Here is a 17,930-nt window from a genome sequence, read left to right as displayed (position 1 = left end):
TCTGTTCAGGACCAACACATCACCACTTCATAGGAAATGTTCACTCCTTCATTCACTTCATCTGACCTCACTCTGGATGTTTCTGCAGACCTGGAACATGATTCCAGTTTAGGTTTCAGACTCAGATCTGAAATGTTCTTCATAAAGTCAGAAGTTCTCCAGAAGGTTCTTGGATCAGCCAGCAGACATCAGAAGGTCATGAAGAAGTGAAGGAGAGAACAATTCAAACCCAGATGTTACCTGCTGGAATCAGGTTCCTCTGATCCTCTGAACACGTGATGGGAATCAACTTTCTGCTGACTGGGTCACTGGGATCTGACTGGTACTGGTTTCTTTCAGACTTACTGAGGTCCAGAAGATGGAAGATTTGGACCTAAAGCAGGACCGACCAGAACCTCCAGGATCCGTCTGTCCCTCTATGAGGAGTGACCGGTCCAGACATAAACCTCCAGGGTTCAGTACTGAACCAGAACCATCAGACCCAGAGTAAGAAGCCAGTTTCTAACTGGTTCATGTGACTCCACACAGATTTATTTAATATTAACTTGTTTATCTTCAGCAAATAAATAAGAAGTAACTTAATTTTTATTCAAACTTAAAGCTAAGTAATTGGGACCTGTTTATATACTGGGAACACTGGGACCAGTTTATATAGACGGAATACTGGGAGCAGTTTATATACTGGGAACACTGGGACCAGTTTATATAGACGGAATACTGGGACCAGTTTATATACTGGGAACACTGGGACCAGTTTATATACTGGGAACACTGGGACCAGTTTATATACTGGGAACACTGGGACCCGTTTATATACTGGGAACACTGGGACCCTTTTATATACTGGGAACACTGGGACCAGTTTATATACTGGAAACACTGGGACCAGCTTATATACTGGGAACACTGGGACCAGTTTATATACTGGGAACACTGGGACCAGTTTATATACTGGGAACACTCGGACCAGTTTATGTACTGGGAACACTGGGACCAGTTTATATACTGGGAACACTGGGACCAGTTTATATACTGGGAACACTGGGACCAGTTTATATACTGGGAACACTGGGCCCAGTTTATATACTGGGAACACTGGGACCAGTTTATATACTGGGAACACTGGGACCAGTTTATATACTGGGAACACTGGGACCCTTTTATATACTGGGAACACTGGGACCAGTTTATATACTGGGAACACTGGGACCAGTTTATATACTGGGAACACTGTGACCAGTTTATATACTGGGAACACTGGGACCAGTTCATATACTGGGAACACTGGGACCCGTTTATATACTGGGAACACTGGGACCCTTTTATATACTGGGAACACTGGGACCAGTTTATATACTGGAAACACTGGGACCAGCTTATATACTGGGAACACTGGGACCAGTTTATATACTGGGAACACTGGGACCAGTTTATATACACGGAATACTGGGACCAGTTTATGTACTGGGAACACTGGGACCAGTTTATATACTGGGAACACTGGGACCAGTTTATATACTGGAAACACTGGGCCCAGTTTATATACTGGGAACACTGGGCCCAGTTTATGTACTGGGAACCCTGGGACCAGTTTATATACTGGGAACACTGTGACCAGTTTATATACTGGGAACACTGGGCCCAGTTTATGTACTGGGAACACTGGGACCAGTTTATATACTGGGAACACTGGGACCAGTTTATATACTGGGAACACTGGGCCCAGTTTATATACTGGAAACACTGGGCCCAGTTTATATACTGGGAACACTGGGCCCAGTTTATGTACTGGAAACACTGGGCCCAGTTTATATACTGGGAACACTGTGACCAGTTTATATACTGGGAACACTGGGACCAGTTTATATATTGGGAACACTGGGCCCATTTTATATACTGGAAACACTGGGACCAGTTTATATACTGGGAACACTGGGACCAGTTTATATACTGGGAACACTGGGCCCAGCTGATCCAGGTCGGATGACGACCCAGAACTTTAAACCTTCTGCTTCTTCTTCAGTGTTTTTATCACAGTTTTTCAGGAATTGATTTGATCTGAATAATATTGTTGTGTTCCAGAGATCAGAACCACAGACTGAGACCAGAACCCCCAGGATCCGTCTGTCCCTCTATGAGGAGTGACTGGTCAAAGGAAGAACCTCCAGACCTCAGTACTGAACCAGAACCATCAGACCCAAAGTAAGAAACCAGTTTCTAACTGGTTCATGTGACTCTGCAGAGACCAACCAGGATTTAAAGTTTGATTTCAGCTTAGAAACTGATTCCTGGAGACCAAAACATCATTTTTATTCATTTTAGTTCTTTTGTCAGTTGAGATCTAAACTGGGCTTTGAGAGAACAGAACAAACTGGAGGAAAAACTAAATAGTTTCCTTTGCATCTTTATGAATCTCTAGCAGCTTTCATGTTCCACTGAGGTCTGGAGCCTCATGTGTAAAAGAGTGAGCAGTTTTCACACTAACATGGACAAATTTAGAAAAGTTCAGCTACAAAACAATGTGGATAAACCAAACCTGCACAGCTTTCCTTTATGAATCCCAATTTACAGGAAATAAAGCAGCTGCTGGTCCGACTGTCACCACAAATAAATACATATTAATGTAAATTAGTATAAATACAAATTAATGTAAATTAGTATATAAATGCATATTAATTTAACATTAATATAAATAAATAATGTAAATTAGTATAAATCCATATTAATAAATTAGTATAAATGCATATTAATTGTAAATTAGTATAAATACAAATTAATGTAAATTAGTATAAATCCATATTAATGTAAATTAGTATAAATGCATAATGTAAATTAGTATAAATACAAATATATAAATTAGTATAAATGCATATTAATGTAAAAGTATAAATACAATTGATGTAAATTAGTATAAATCCATATTAATGTAAATTAGTATAAATCCATATTAATGTAATTAGTATAAATACATATTAATGTAAATTAGTATAAATGCATATTAATGTAAATTAGTATAAATACATATTAATGTAAATTAGTATAAATCCATATTAATGTAAATTAGTATAAATGCATATTAATGTAAATTAGTATAAATACATATTAATGTAAATTAGTATAAATATATTAATGTAAATTAGTATAAATACATATTAATGTAAATTAGTATAAATACATATTACTGTAAATAAAACATATGTAAATGCATAAATTAATATAAATTAGTATAATATAAATTAATATTAATATTAATGTAATATATAAAAAATATAAATTATTATAAATAATATATATTAAAAATATATAATTAGTATAATATATAAATTATAAAAATATGTAAATATAATATAATATATATTTATATTAATTATATAAATGCATATTAATGTAAATTAGTATAAATACATACTAATGTAAATTAGTATAAATACATATTGGTGTAAATTAGTATAAATATTAATGTAAATTAGTATAAATGCATATTAATGTAAATTAGTAAATATTAATGTAAATTCATATAAATGCATTAATGTAAATTAGTATAAATATTAATGTAAATTAGTATAAATGCATATTAATTAAAATTAATATAAATACATATGGAATATGTATTTATTTATCCAACATACAGATAGAAATCAGAACCAAGTGCATTAAAGGAACCCGACCATCTAAATCAAACAGGAACTGGACTCAATAAAGATGGACTGTAACTAAACTACAACTAAACAATGAATCAGGACAATAAAACTACAAAGTGAAAACAGAACCAAAGTCCAAAGAATCATCATGAAGTCAGATTTAGAAAAAAACTAAGACAGATTTCAATAAGTTGTTGTTATCACTGCTATCATGTCCAAAATGATGCTCTGTCGCAGCACAAGGCTCTTTCTAAAGTTCTTAGATTAATGCAAACTGGATCTGAATCCAGTTTACTGGTTTCCACCATTAAAGAATGATCCATGTTTCTACACTGGAATCTAGATTAGAATCAGATTTTGGAGCCTCTGATGGAAACAGTTTCTGCTCTGACTCAGAATAAATAAAGATTTCAGATGGATCAATACAACCAAGAAAGATCAATCATAACAGCAAATATCATGAAATACTTCAAACCAGAGATCATCAATGTTCTGAGGTTCTGTTCTGACTCGGCTTCTGGTACCAGGACAGCTCCAGCCTGCTGTTAGTGAACTATTGCAGTGATGAAGAAATGTCTTCACAGAGGGAGGAAGAGGAGCAGCGTTGGTGAGGAAGAGCAGCCGTCCTGCTGTGCTTTGTGTCAGGAGGTTCTGATGGATCCGGTCTCTACCAGCTGTGGACACTGGTTCTGCAGACACTGCATCAGGTCCTACTGGGACCAGTCTGCTCCATCTGGACCCTCCTCCTGCCCCCAGTGTGGAGAAAGACCCAGAACAGCAGCTGGACTGCTGACAGCCAATCAGAGCAGCTGTGCTCCAGGTGAGACTGAACTCCTCCAATCAGAGCTTCCTTCTGTCGTCTGTTGAACCAATTCAACGTCTTTAGTTGGGATTTGGAAATTCAAGGTTTTATAAATCTTCCTGCCAACTAAATGTCTGTATTTCCAGCTGGTGTAAATGGTTTTGCTTTAAAGTGACTCTGTTCTCAGCTCTTTGTGCTGATTGCATTAAAACTGAACATCTGATTAAATCTGATGTTGATGTATGAACTAGGCAGCCTAGTACTGCACTAGTGACATGCTGGGAGAATAACTTTGTATTATGGTGTGTAAAAGTCAGTCCCAGGGATCTTTAGATACAAATTCACCACATTATTCAGTTCTGACTAGATGAATAGAAACAGAATCAGTAACTCCAAAGGAAACAACAACAGTGATTTCACTGCACTCAGTAAACTTGGATGCTCTTCTGAGTTTAACACCTGCCTGCTACCTGTTGCCCCCTGACTCAGATTCATGGCCTACAGCGCCATCTAGTGACCAAAGAGGAAATGTATCACATGTTTGGTTCCTGCAGTGCCTGGAGACACGAAGGTGGAAAAAAGCAACAGCTGATGTTACAGAGAGAGAAAGTTTGAGACAGAAACCTTTATTACTCCAGTGCTTCTCAATTATTTTCCGTTACGCCCCCTTTTAGCAAGAAGAAAACTATTCGCGCCCCCCACTCCCACCGTGACTATCCATCTCTGCATAACATTTTTTCCTTATTAACATTTTTTTCGCTGAAAAAACTCTAGCGGCTTATCGGCGTGATTGGGATGTAACATATTTAAGTGACGCACTAATTTATTTGGCTTCATGCTGTCCGCTGCGAGCATTTTTGGACACAGCAAACACAGCGGTCTTTCCTCTTCTCCAACTGTAGTCACAGTGAAGCCAAGCGCTAAATATGATTCGTCGTATTTCCTCTTCTTAGCTTTCGGTTGACTTTCTGTTGTCTCATTATCTTTGTTTCTCTCCGCTTTTCTTTCATCCCTGTGAAAAACTTTTTCATGTTGGGGGTTGTTGAATAACGGAGGCCATAGACAGAACGCAGTCGGAGCTTTTTGTTGACTTAACACTGCTAACCAAGGCAAACCTGTTGTCTTGTAAGTCGTAAAATGTTGCACTGTCGCAAACGTGACAGAAGTAACAATGAGAGCGCCACTGCCGCCTACTGTGCGCAATTACACTTTATACTAGCTCGGCCAAAAAAAAGCCTGTTCCCCAGGATCAGACGCCCCCCAGGTATCGCACCGCGCCCCCCAAAGGGGGCCCGCCCCACTATTTGAGAAGCACTGATTACTCTGATAATATAGCACAGATTACAGTTTATATGTTTCTCCATATTTGTTATTTTATTAAAGGTAAAAAGCCCAATGCTTAACCTGCCAGGCCTATAATACTCTGAAGAAAACCCTGTAATAATTCTAATAATCTATTGTTTTCTTCTAAAGGATGAAATCAGTCCCATGTCATTTTTCAAAACTACTATTGTTCTTTTAAAAACATCCAATCCAGTCTTTGACAGAAATAGCATTTTAAATGTGAACCCTTGCCAGATACAATCAGCTGTTTCTCTGAAAGATTAGAGCTTTTTCTCTAGATTTCCTTCATTAAGGCTGGAAAATCCCAGTGGAAAACATTTTCCTTCTTTTCAATCTTCTGAAGTTTCTATTTGTGGGAGAAGTTCAGATAGAAACTGTAAAATGAGACATGGTGAGACGATGCAGAAGAGTTTATGTTGCTCAAAGCGTTTAATGATGTGATTCTGTCAGTGTTTACTCATAAGCCTGTCGCGATAAACAATCAATCAATTAATCGCACGATAAATTAAAGCTATCGACCTCATTTCATTTATCGGCTATATTGTTTCTTTGGCCTTTTCTCTTTCTGTTGATGAATGAAAAAGGCTAGGTGCTCTCCACTGACCCTCCTTCCTCATTTCCTTAATGCCCAGCGCAAACTAACCATCTTAAAGCTGTCGGCCCATTTCCAGAACCTGAGAGCCCAAACGTTAGCCGACAGAAACACGAGGTATAACGGATCGATCTGTGGTTGTGATGGTGAGGAGAGAGGTTGGACAAGGAGTTAGCAATGGCTGTTAGCCACTCTAACCCAAAACAGCAGGATGCAATGTTGAGGTTTTCCACACTTTCACTTTATTTCGCTTCGTCCATTTAAAGCCAGATCTCCATGGTACTAAGATTATAGTCTCATACAATGGACTGCTCCTCATCATCACAGATCATTCCCTCTACAAGAGTTCTCACTCTGCACAATAGTACAACAAAGGAAAAGGGAATAGGCGCCCCTTGTGGTGATACCTGCTCTCCTCTAGGAACCAAGCAGTATAATGATTGTTACATGGTGTAAATAATGGCTACAAGTCCAGTTAACTCATTTTAAAACCAGGCATTAATGAATGCTTCACTGCAATGCATGTGGCTGGTGTCAGTCTGACTGAATGAAAATCATTATATTTATGTCACGTTAACGAAGAACAGCTGAGAAGTTACTGGGTTTACCAGGCCATATAGTATACAGACTTTATAATCTGCACAATTTTGGTTGAATGCAGTATTTATTTCCACTTTGACTTTATATGTTGAGTTTTTATCCAAGTACATATTTTGTTGTTAGAGACTGAGAATCCATTTTATTTTTGTTTTGGTTGTTTTATCAGTTCCAGTGTTTAGTGTTCTTTTGAAAATAAAGTGCATCTATATTTGCCACACATTATTACATCATTTCCATGAAATCAGTGTAAAAAGGTCTTCAAACAATATTATCGTTTATCGCAATAATTTTTGAGACAATTAATTGCTCTGCAAAATTTGGTATTGTGACAGGCCAATTTACTCATCTGATCTGATTTGTGAATTAAATACTTACATAGAACAGATTCTGGTCACAAAACAGAAGCTGAAATGTGATGTTTGATTATAGAACAATATTCTGTTTGTGATGATGGATCAAATTCTGTTTCAGATGGGTTATTTTACTTCAGTTGTTTCTTCTTTATTTCAGCAGATGTTGTTCTGCAGCAGGTTCTAGAGGAACATAAGATCAGTCTGAGGCAGAGATGTGAATGTGTGACTGAAGGAAGTGATGAACAGGAAGTAGAACCCTCCTCAACAGGATCTACACTGATCTCTACATCACAGAGGGACAAAGTGAAGAGGTTAATACCCAGCATGAGGTGAAGCAGCTGGAGAGAGCTGCCAAGATCCAGAACCTCCATGACTCTCCAATCAGGTGCCATGACATCTTAAAACCTTCCCTGACCAACATGGAGCCATCAGAGTGGTTCTGACCAACGGCGTCGCTGGTGTTGGAAAAACCTTCTCAGTGCAGAAGTTCACTCTGGACTGGGCAGAGGGCTTGGAGAACCAAGATGTCAGTGTGGTGGTTCTGCTTTCGTTCAGGGAGCTGAACTTGATCAGAGATCAGCAGCACAGTCTTCTCTCCCTGCTCCATGTTTTCCATCCAACACTCCAGAAGCTCCCAGCAGAGCAGCTGGCTGGCTGCAAACTCCTCTTCATCTTTGATGGCCTGGATGAAAGCAGACTTTCACTGGACTTCAGCAGCAGTCAGCTGGTTTCTGACGTCACACAGAAATCATCAGTCAACGTTCTGCTGACAAACCTCATCAAGGGGAACCTGCTTCCCTCGGCTCTCATCTGGATAACTTCCAGACCTGCAGCGGCCAATCAGATCCCTCCTTCATGTGTTACCAGGGCGACAGAAGTACGAGGCTTCAGCGACACCCAGAAGGAGGAGTACTTCAGGAAGAGGTTCAGTGATGAAGAGCTGTCCAGCAGAATCATCTCCCACATCAAGACCTCCAGGAGCCTCCACATCATGTGTGGAATCCCAGTCTTCTGCTGGATCACTGCTACAGTTCTGGAGAACATGGTGACCTCAGAGCAGAGAGGAGAGCTGCCCAAGACCATGACTGACATGTACTCACACTTCCTGCTGGTCCAGACAAAGAGGAAGAACAACAAGTACCATGGAGGACATGAGACAAGTCCACAGGAGCTGATGGAGGCTGACAGGGAAGTTCTTCTGAAGCTGGGGAGGCTGGCGTTTGAACATCTGGAGAAAGGAAACATCATGTTCTACCAAGAAGACCTGGAGCAGTGTGGTCTGGAGGTCACAGAGGCCTCAGTGTACTCAGGAGTTTGTACAGAGATCTTCAAAAAGAGAGAATCTGATCTTCCAGAAACCAGTCTACTGCTTTGTTCATCTGAGCATTCAGGAGTTTCTGGCTGCAGTCTACATGTTCCACTGTTTCACCAGCAGGAACTCAGAGGTAGTGAAGAAGTTCCTGAAAGAAACATGCAGTGAAGCATCTCTGGAGGACTTCATGGAAAATGTCCTAGTGAAATCCTTTTATAGTGAAAATGGCCACCTGGACCTGTTTGTGCGTTTCCTTCATGGCCTCATTCTGGAGTCCAACCAGAGACTGTTAGGAGGCCTTCTGGGTCAGACAGAGAACAGTCCAGAAACCATCCAGAGAATCATCACCAACCTGAAGGAGATGAACACTGATGAAATCTCTCCTGACAGAAGCATCAACATCTTCCACTGTCTGGTGGAGATGAAGGATCTCTCAGTTTTTCAGGAGATCCAAGAGTTCCTGGAATCAGGGAAGAAACTGTCAGAGATCCAGTGTTCAGCTCTGTCCTTCATGCTGCAGATGTCAGAGGTTCTGGATGAGTTGGACCTGGAGAAGTACAACACATCAGAATGGGGGCGACTGAGATTGGTTCAGTTGTGAGGAACTGCAGAAAGGCTCGGTGAGTCCAGATCAGTCAGATGGCAGAGTTACTGTAAAAAGTAACTTGGTTAGATTACTGAAATAGTTAAAACGTTAACTGTAGAGTTAACGTTTTGACTTTGACTTTATATTGTTGACTCATTCAGGGACTCTAAACTTTCACAACAAGATGTTGGATCCACTAGAAACAGGAGAAAATCTAAGGTCAGAAAATTTGTCTCTGAAAAATATCAGGAAGTCTTCAGAGAGATTGGATGAAGGCATAAGAGATTTCGATGTGATAAAAATCATGTGTGGTTTGTGAAAGTTTAAAGAAACGAGATTCTGCAGCTTTCACAGCTCTCTGCTACTTTGCAAGTCCCTCTCTAAGTATTTGCAAAGAAACATGTAGACGATGTTTCCTCCACTCTGTGCATCTGCTCTCTAGTCAGAGTTCACTGTTTGTTCGTTTAACCAGGTTGTGCCATCGGCTTCCATCGCTTCAGGCTAAAAGCGGCAACAAGTTCAAAGTTCAGAAACTCTTTGGGTGGTGGTTTGGATCCACAGCAGACATGAATATTGAAGTAACAAGTGATCAGAAAGTGATCATGTCTCAGTGATAGACCTGTCACTAAGCCTGTCAAATCCTGAAATTCTTGTTTCTCCAGCAATAAAATGCGCATCTCCCTCCTCCCTCCATTGTTCAGGTTTCTGTCGCTGCTGCTAACTGTAGCATAGAAACGGCCGTCACTCCAAAGTGACTTCTGTCAGATCCTCCAAAGCTCTGCTTCCATGTTGGTAGAAAAGCTGATGCAGTTTCTTCCTCAGTGAGATTCTGACACTGGGAGCAGGTTACTGGTTTCTCAGTCAGAAGCTGGTTGTAAACCTGAGACCAGCAGGTGTCAGTCAGTGATGGTAGATCTGAACTTTGGGTCGACCTCAATATGAGACGTTGCAGACTGACAGGAGGAACCAAAGAGTTAAAAGCTCATCTTCTGAAGTTGGGATCATTTTCCTCCAACATCTGGTTCCTCAAACCAGATGTTGGACTGGATTTTATGTCAGTGTCAATGTGAATGTCAGCTCCTCATGAAGGTTGAGAATGATTATCATTTGGAGAAAGTCTCATCATCATCAATATTTCCACTCAATAAGAGACAAAAATAAACAGCATGTTTGAAAGAGGAAAAACCTCTGAGACTCTGAGCTCAAAGCAAGATGCCAGAGAACAAAACTCATTTATTTATATTGGACAATTAATTTAATTGTATATAATTGTGGCCATAGGAACCATTTCTTTGCTAAATAGTGAAATATTTGTCCTGTTTGTGGTGAGTGACGTATTCTCTCCACTGATCGAGTTCATTAGTCCAAGTTTGTCGTTTATTGAACGTTCAGAAACTCCAGCAGCTCTGATGAACCACAGCAAAGACAAACGAAGGTAAAATAACCTGAACAGGTGATCGACTCTAAACCTCTCCTTTACTCTCTCTCCAACACACGCGTTGCCGTGGCAACCACCTGAGCTGCGCAAGCGGAGCAGAGATTACATTAAAACAAACCATTGAGTCCATCATGATGTTGGGTTTTCAGTCCTGATGTTTATTTTGTGATTATTGATCATCTCTCTGAACACAGAGCTGCTTGATGATTTAACTCCTGCTCTGCTAGTCAGTCCATCTCTGACTCACTTTTTGTTGGTAGTGGAACCAAAACGCTCTGAATTGTGCAACACCTTGTTGAAACAATAGTTACAGATATTATTAGTTTGCTGAGTCTTTCATTTGATCACACTTTGTTGATTTTTATTATTTTAATCCTTTAATAAAATGACAAAGCTTTTGGATCTGAGTGAATATGTGGATAAGAGCATCAGATCAGGACTTGCTGCTTTCAGCCTCCTGGTCGTGTTCAGTTTGTTTCCTCCTGCTGAGATCGACTCTAAACCTTCCCACAATCCATCACAACCGACGTATTGATCTCCACTGCTTTAGACATTCCAGCCTCTTCCAGTTACTGGGAAAACCTTCAGTGCTTCACCAGGAAAGATGCTGCTTGATGTGTGGAGCCACAGAGGATCATCTGATGGGAGACAGGAGGACAGCTCTGCTGGAAGCATCAGGATGCTTTTAGCAGAGCTGCTGGGTCCATTCATGACCATCATGATAGATATTTCATATCTATATAGTCGGGTGGTGGGGGGCAGTCTGTGGAGGAAACTCAACTTTCCTTCAGCATCTGGCTGCAGCTGAAGCTCCTGGTTTCCTCAGGAACAGAACCAGAACCAGGATGTTAGTGATGAAATGATCAAACTCAGTAAATGGATGTGAAGACCAGATGTTCATCAGATGATATCAATGTTATTAAATGTGTTTAAATAGATGATCTGGTTTCATTAGAACTGACTTTATTTCTTCTCTAATCACAGACTTGGTGGCTGTGAACTCGGAGAGGCTGAATGTGAAGCTGTGGCTTCAGCTCTGAAGTCCAACCAACATCTGACTGAACTGGAAATAAATCAGATCCACATGCAGGGAACCAGAACAGAATCTGGACTGAATAATGTGTTTGAGATCCTGCAGAGTTCAGTCAGTAAAGTGAAGAATCTGAGGTTTGTTTTCTCTATTTATCCTATAAAATCTTTCATTGATACTTTAATATTTATTTATCTTCACATTTATTCTTTTATTTAAAAACAATCTGCTCTCAAAATGTCAGAATATAATTTCTAAAATCTTTTGCTTTATAAATAAATTATTTTCATTTTCAGACTTTGAGAATATTGATCTTTATTTTTCACTATAAATGTTTTAACTGATGAACAAAAATAAGTTCAAAAGTCAAATGATGATAATTAATGATGGAGATGTTTCAGTTTGTTCTGAGAAAGATTAAAATGATCAAATTGATTTATTTCTAATTTCTTCTTCACATTAATAATAAAATGTTCCTTCAGAGTAAAACCAGAACCAGAGAAGTTCTGTTTGTAATAAAAGAAACTATAATATGAATAAAAACTGTCAGCAGCAGCAGCCGGTTCCTCCAGCTCAGCTTTGTCCTGAAGCTGTGGTTCTGTTGGACCGGGTCAGAGCAGAACCGTCTCTCCAGTCTGGCAGCTGACAGTCAGTTGGAGCCTCGACTCTCTGAGCTCAGAGACGCTTCATCAGGTCACTGATCAGAAACTAGAGCTGATTCAGATTCATCCATCATGTTCCTGATGATCAGATGTGATCAGTATTGATCAGATGTGATCAGTATTGATCATATGTGATCAGAATGGATCAGAATTGATCAGATGTGATCAGTATTGATCAGTATTGATCAGTATTGATCAGATGTGATCAATAGTAAAGACGTCTCTGTGTCGTCACTGCAGCAAACATCTGGTCTCCAGCTGTCCTCTGTCTCTGCTGGGATGTCACCAGGTAGATGGACAACATCTGCTTGTTGGTGATTGGCTGAGCCGTTGTCATGGCAACATGCAGGTAGACAGGAGGCAGCATAGCAGCTTCTAGACCAGGACTCTTCAAATCCAGGCCTCCATGTTTGGTGACCTTTAACCTTTAGATGTTCTGCTTCAACACCTGAATGAAATGATGAATTGTCCCTCAGGACGCAGTCCGGTTCTCCAGAGTCCTGCTGATGACCTCATGATGGGACTCAGGTGTTGAAGGTCGCAGGACGCCGGCCATCAAGGCCTGGAGTTAAAGATCCCTGGTCCAGACCGAACCAGAATCGGTTCTAAAGTATTTCCTGACCCATAGTTCAGTAAATACTTTGGTAGAACAAAGAACTGAGAACCTGATCACCAGCAGAGCAGCGCCACCTGGTGGCTCAACAGAGTCAAAGGTTTCCTCCTGATACCTGAGATCAACCAACCTTCACTTTGACTCTGATGTGAAACTATTTTTAAAACTTGAAGTCCATTTTAATTCCCGACCAGAACCACTGAAATATTCTAACAACACGTCATAATAACATGTTCTGGTTCTGCTGGTTTGGACTCTATAAACCAGTTTTACTGGATCAAATATTAAACATCAGTTCATCATGTTTCACTTTTACATTCAGTGAAATTAATTTTCTACATTTTATTATTAATTTGTTGATATTTCAGTTTTAACCTGCATCCTGCTGGTTCAGCTCACATCTTTTATTCTTTATTCAGGTTGATCAGCTGCAGTTTATCAGAGATCAGCTGTTCTTCTCTGGTCTCAGCTCTGACGTCCAACCCCTCCCATCTGACTCAACTGGACCTGAGCAGGAACAAAAACCTGAAGATTCAGGAGTGAAGGAGCTCTGTGGTTTTCTACAGAATCCTGAATGCAGAATACAACGATTAGAGTAAGAAACCATGGCCTAGTTAAAGTTTCTCTGTATTATAAAAGCACAAGCAGTTCCTCCCCCACCATCACATTTAACCAATCACAGCCTTCATTTCACACACACCAACCACACCTGCAGAGAGAAGGTCAAAGGTCAGATTGGAGAATAAAGGCTGATAAAACTCTGATATTAGGATCATTAAATGTCTTAATATCCACCAAATAATCAGATATAAAATCTGATAAAATGTCTTTATGTCCAAGACAGACTGAGGCTTAATTCACTAAATAATGATGTTCATCCACATCTCTGACCTTCTGATCATAAATGATCAATAAACCATCATTGATAAAACCACAAACTTTATTAACCTGTAAAGATGAACAGATGTAGAAACATCAGGAATCAGATTGATATTTAAAATGAATCTGAACTGAAATATTAGAGCTCAGTCCAACAGAAACAGTTTCATTTTGACCAGCAGCATCAATCTAAGTAAATGAAAATAATATTGAAACATTTGATAACCTGTGTGAATAAATGCCAGGTAAACAAAGTATTCCCTCCTTTCCTTGGTTCTTTCTAATAATGTCTGAGGTGAAGCAGCAGGAATCCTGTGAGTTTGTGACGATGCAGCAGGAAGTTGTGACGTTGACAGGAGGAGCTGGATGGACGCACGGTGGGACAGCGGATAGCAGAGCAGCTTTATTTCTAGACAACTTTAAACAGGACCAAAGAAGACATGGAGCAGCAGTCACATGATCCAATAATCTACCAATAAACCATCAATAGGAGATAATCATCAATACAACAGCCCTGGATCAAAATATGAAGATAATCATACAGTCAGTCAGAATCAAGCAAATGGAAATAGATGAAAATAACAATAAATTGATCAAATTCAAACTTAGACAAAAGTCAACATTTGGTTTGAAGCAGGAATTTATTGATCCTCCAGATAAATCAATCAGTTCAGTTTCCACTCATGTTCATGTGTTTATGAATGAGTGAAGTGTAATTATTGCAGCTATTGGTTCTCCAGATAAATCACTCAGTTCCAGTCAATAGAAGGTCAAAGGTCACTGTGGAAATGAGCTGCTGCCATTAAATCACTGCAGCATTCATTAACATCTCTAATGTCACACTTTGGTTCTAAAAGTCCATTTTAATTCCCGACCAGAACCACTGAAATATTCTAACAACACGTCATAATAACATGTTCTGGTTCTGCTGGTTTGGACTCTATAAACCAGTTTACTGGATCAAATATTAAACATCAGTTCATCATGTTTCACTTTTACATTCAGTGAAATTAATTTTCTACATTTTTTTTTAATTTGTTGATATTTCAGTTTTAACCTGCATCCTGTTGGCTTCAGCTCACATCTTTTATTCTTTATTCAGGTTGGAGTACTGCAGTTTGTCAGAGATCAGCTGTTCATCTCTGGTCTCAGCTCTGACCTTTAACCCCTCCCATCTGACTGAACTGGACCTGAGTGGAAACAACCTGAAAGATTCTGGAGTGAAGGAGCTCTGTGGTTTCTACAGAATCCTGAATGCAGAATACAACGATTAGAGTAAGAAACCATGGCCTAGTTAAAGTTTCTCTGTATATAAAAGCACAAGCAGTTCCTCCTCCCACCATCACATTCAACCAATCACAGCCTTCATTTCACAGACACCAACCACACCTGCAGAGAGAAGGTCAAAGGTCAGATTGGAGAATAAAGGCTGATAAAACTCTGATATTAGGATCATTAAATGTCTTAATATCCACAAAATAATCAGATATAAAATCTGATAAAATGTCTTTATGTCCAAGACAGACTGAGGCTTAATTCACTAAATAATGATGTTCATCCACATCTCTGACCTTCTGATCATAAATGATCAATAAACCATCATTGATAAAACCACAAACTTTATTAACCTGTAAAGATGAACAGATGTAGAAACATCAGGAATCAGATTGATATTTAAAATGAATCTGAACTGAAATATTAGAGCTCAGTCCAACAGAAACAGTTTCATTTTGACCAGCAGCATCAATCTAAGTAAATGAAAATAATATTGAAACATTTGATAACCTGTGTGAATAAATGCCAGGTAAACAAAGTATTCCCTCCCTTTCCTTGGTTCTTTCTAATAATGTCTGAGGTGAAGCAGCAGGAATCCTGTGAGTTTGTGACGATGCAGCAGGAAGTTGTGACGTTGACAGGAGGAGCTGGATGGACGCACGGTGGGACAGCGGATAGCAGAGCAGCTTTATTTCTAGACAACTTTAAACAGGACCAAAGAAGACATGGAGCAGCAGTCACATGATCCAATAATCAACCAATAAACCATCAATAGGAGATAATCATCAATACAACAGCCCTGGATCAAAATATGAAGATAATCATACAGTCAGTCAGAATCAAGCAAATGGAAATAGATGAAAATAACAATAAATTGATCAAATTCAAACTTAGACAAAAGTCAACATTTGGTTTGAAGCAGGAATTTATTGATCCTGCAGATAAATCAGTCAGTTCAGTTTCCACTCATGTGTTCATGTGTTTATGAATGAGTGAAGTGTAATTATTGCAGCTGTTGGTCCTCCAGATAAATCACTCAGTTCCAGTCAATAGAAGGTCAAAGGTCACTGTGGAAATGAGCTGCTGCCATTAAATCACTGCAGCATTCATTAACAGCTCTAATGTCACAATTTGGTTCTGAAGGTCCATTTTAATTCCCGACCAGAACCACTGAAATATTCTAACAACACGTCATAATAACATGTTCTGGTTCTGCTGGTTTGGACTCTATAAACCAGTTTTACTGGATCAAATATTAAACATCAGTTCATCATGTTTCACTTTTACATTCAGTGAAATTAATTTTCTACATTTTATTATTAATTTGTTGATATTTCAGTTTTAACCTGCATCCTGTTGGCTTCAGCTCACATCTTTTATTCTTTATTCAGGTTGATCGATTGCAGGTTGTCAGAGATCAGCTGTTCTTCTCTGATGTCAGCTCTGAAGTCCAACCCGTCCCATCTGACTCAACTGGACCTGAGCTGGAACAACAACCTGGAAAATTCTGGAGTGAAGGAGCTCTGTGGTTTTCTACAGAATCCTGAATGCAGAATACAACGATTAATGTAAGAAACCATGGTCTAGTTAAAGTTTCTCTGTATTATAAAAGCACAAGCAGTTCCTCCTCCCACCATCACATTCAACCAATCACAGCCTTCATTTCACAGACACCAACCACACCTGCAGAGAGAAGGTCAAAGGTCAGATTGGAGAATAAAGGCTGATAAAACTCTGATATTAGGATCATTAAATGTCTTAATATCCACCAAATAATCAGATATAAAATCTGATAAAATGTCTTTATGTCCAAGACAGACTGAGGCTTAATTCACTAAATAATGATGTTCATCCACATCTCTGACCTTCTGATCATAAATGATCAATAAACCATCATTGATAAAACCACAAACTTTATTAACCTGTAAAGATGAACAGATGTAGAAACATCAGGAATCAGATTGATATTTAAAATGAATCTGAACTGAAATATTAGAGTTTTAATTCCCGACCAGAACCACTGAAATATTCTAACAACACGTCATAATAACATGTTCTGGTTCTGCTGGTTTGGACTCCATAAACCAGTTTTACTGGATCAAATATTAAACATCAGTTCATCATGTTTCACTTTTACATTCAGTGAAATTAATTTTCTACATTTTATTATTAATTTGTTGATATTTCAGTTTTAACCTGCATCCTGTTGGCTTCAGCTCACATCTTTTATTCTTTATTCAGGTTGATCAGCTGCAGGTTGTCAGAGATCAGCTGTTCTTCTCTGGCCTCAGCTCTGACCTTTAACCCCTCCCATCTGACTGAACTGGACCTGAGCAGGAACAACAACCTGAAAGATTCAGACATTCAGCAGTTGAAGCGTTTTGTAAAAGATGTTCAGTAAGTAAATGTTTTCATTGAGTCCAGCTGCTGTCAGCATCTTGAACTAAACCAGTTCCTATCAAGCAAAGCTCCAGTGTTCCCAGTAAAGCTGCAGCTTCTCAGTGGGAGGAGAATGGTTCAGGCTTCCTGATTGGACACAGAGACAGCAATCAGCCAATCAGAGCAGCAGCAGCTTGCTGTGTTCCTGTGTTTGTGTTGCTGTGTCCATGTCTCCAGGAAGTCCAGCTGGACTCCAGCGTCCAGCCGTCCAACATGTCTAGAGACAGTGGTCCTCATTCATCAACCTGTGGCAGCAGCAGATCTGATCTCAGACCTGCTTGTTCTCTCAGTTCAACAGGAAACAAGTGATCAGGTTGATGTTGGTCACAGCTCTGAGATCAGTCTGACTGCAGCCTGGAAACCA

At 39.4% G+C, this 17,930-nt stretch overlaps 1 pseudogene; it reads left to right on the top strand.

The window, feature by feature from the left end:
* The first annotated feature begins 358 nt into the window (after positions 1–358).
* Positions 359–17,528, top strand: LOC129354396 (NACHT, LRR and PYD domains-containing protein 3-like; annotated as a pseudogene).
* The last annotated feature ends 402 nt before the right edge of the window (positions 17,529–17,930 follow it).

The sequence above is a fragment of the Poeciliopsis prolifica genome, unplaced genomic scaffold (genome assembly GCF_027474105.1).
Source record: "Poeciliopsis prolifica strain line A6 unplaced genomic scaffold, Auburn_PproV2 SCAFFOLD109, whole genome shotgun sequence".
Lineage (NCBI taxonomy): Eukaryota > Metazoa > Chordata > Actinopteri > Cyprinodontiformes > Poeciliidae > Poeciliopsis > Poeciliopsis prolifica.
The sequence above is the reverse complement of the archived record's forward strand: the minus strand, read 5'-3'. Positions and strand labels throughout refer to the sequence as shown.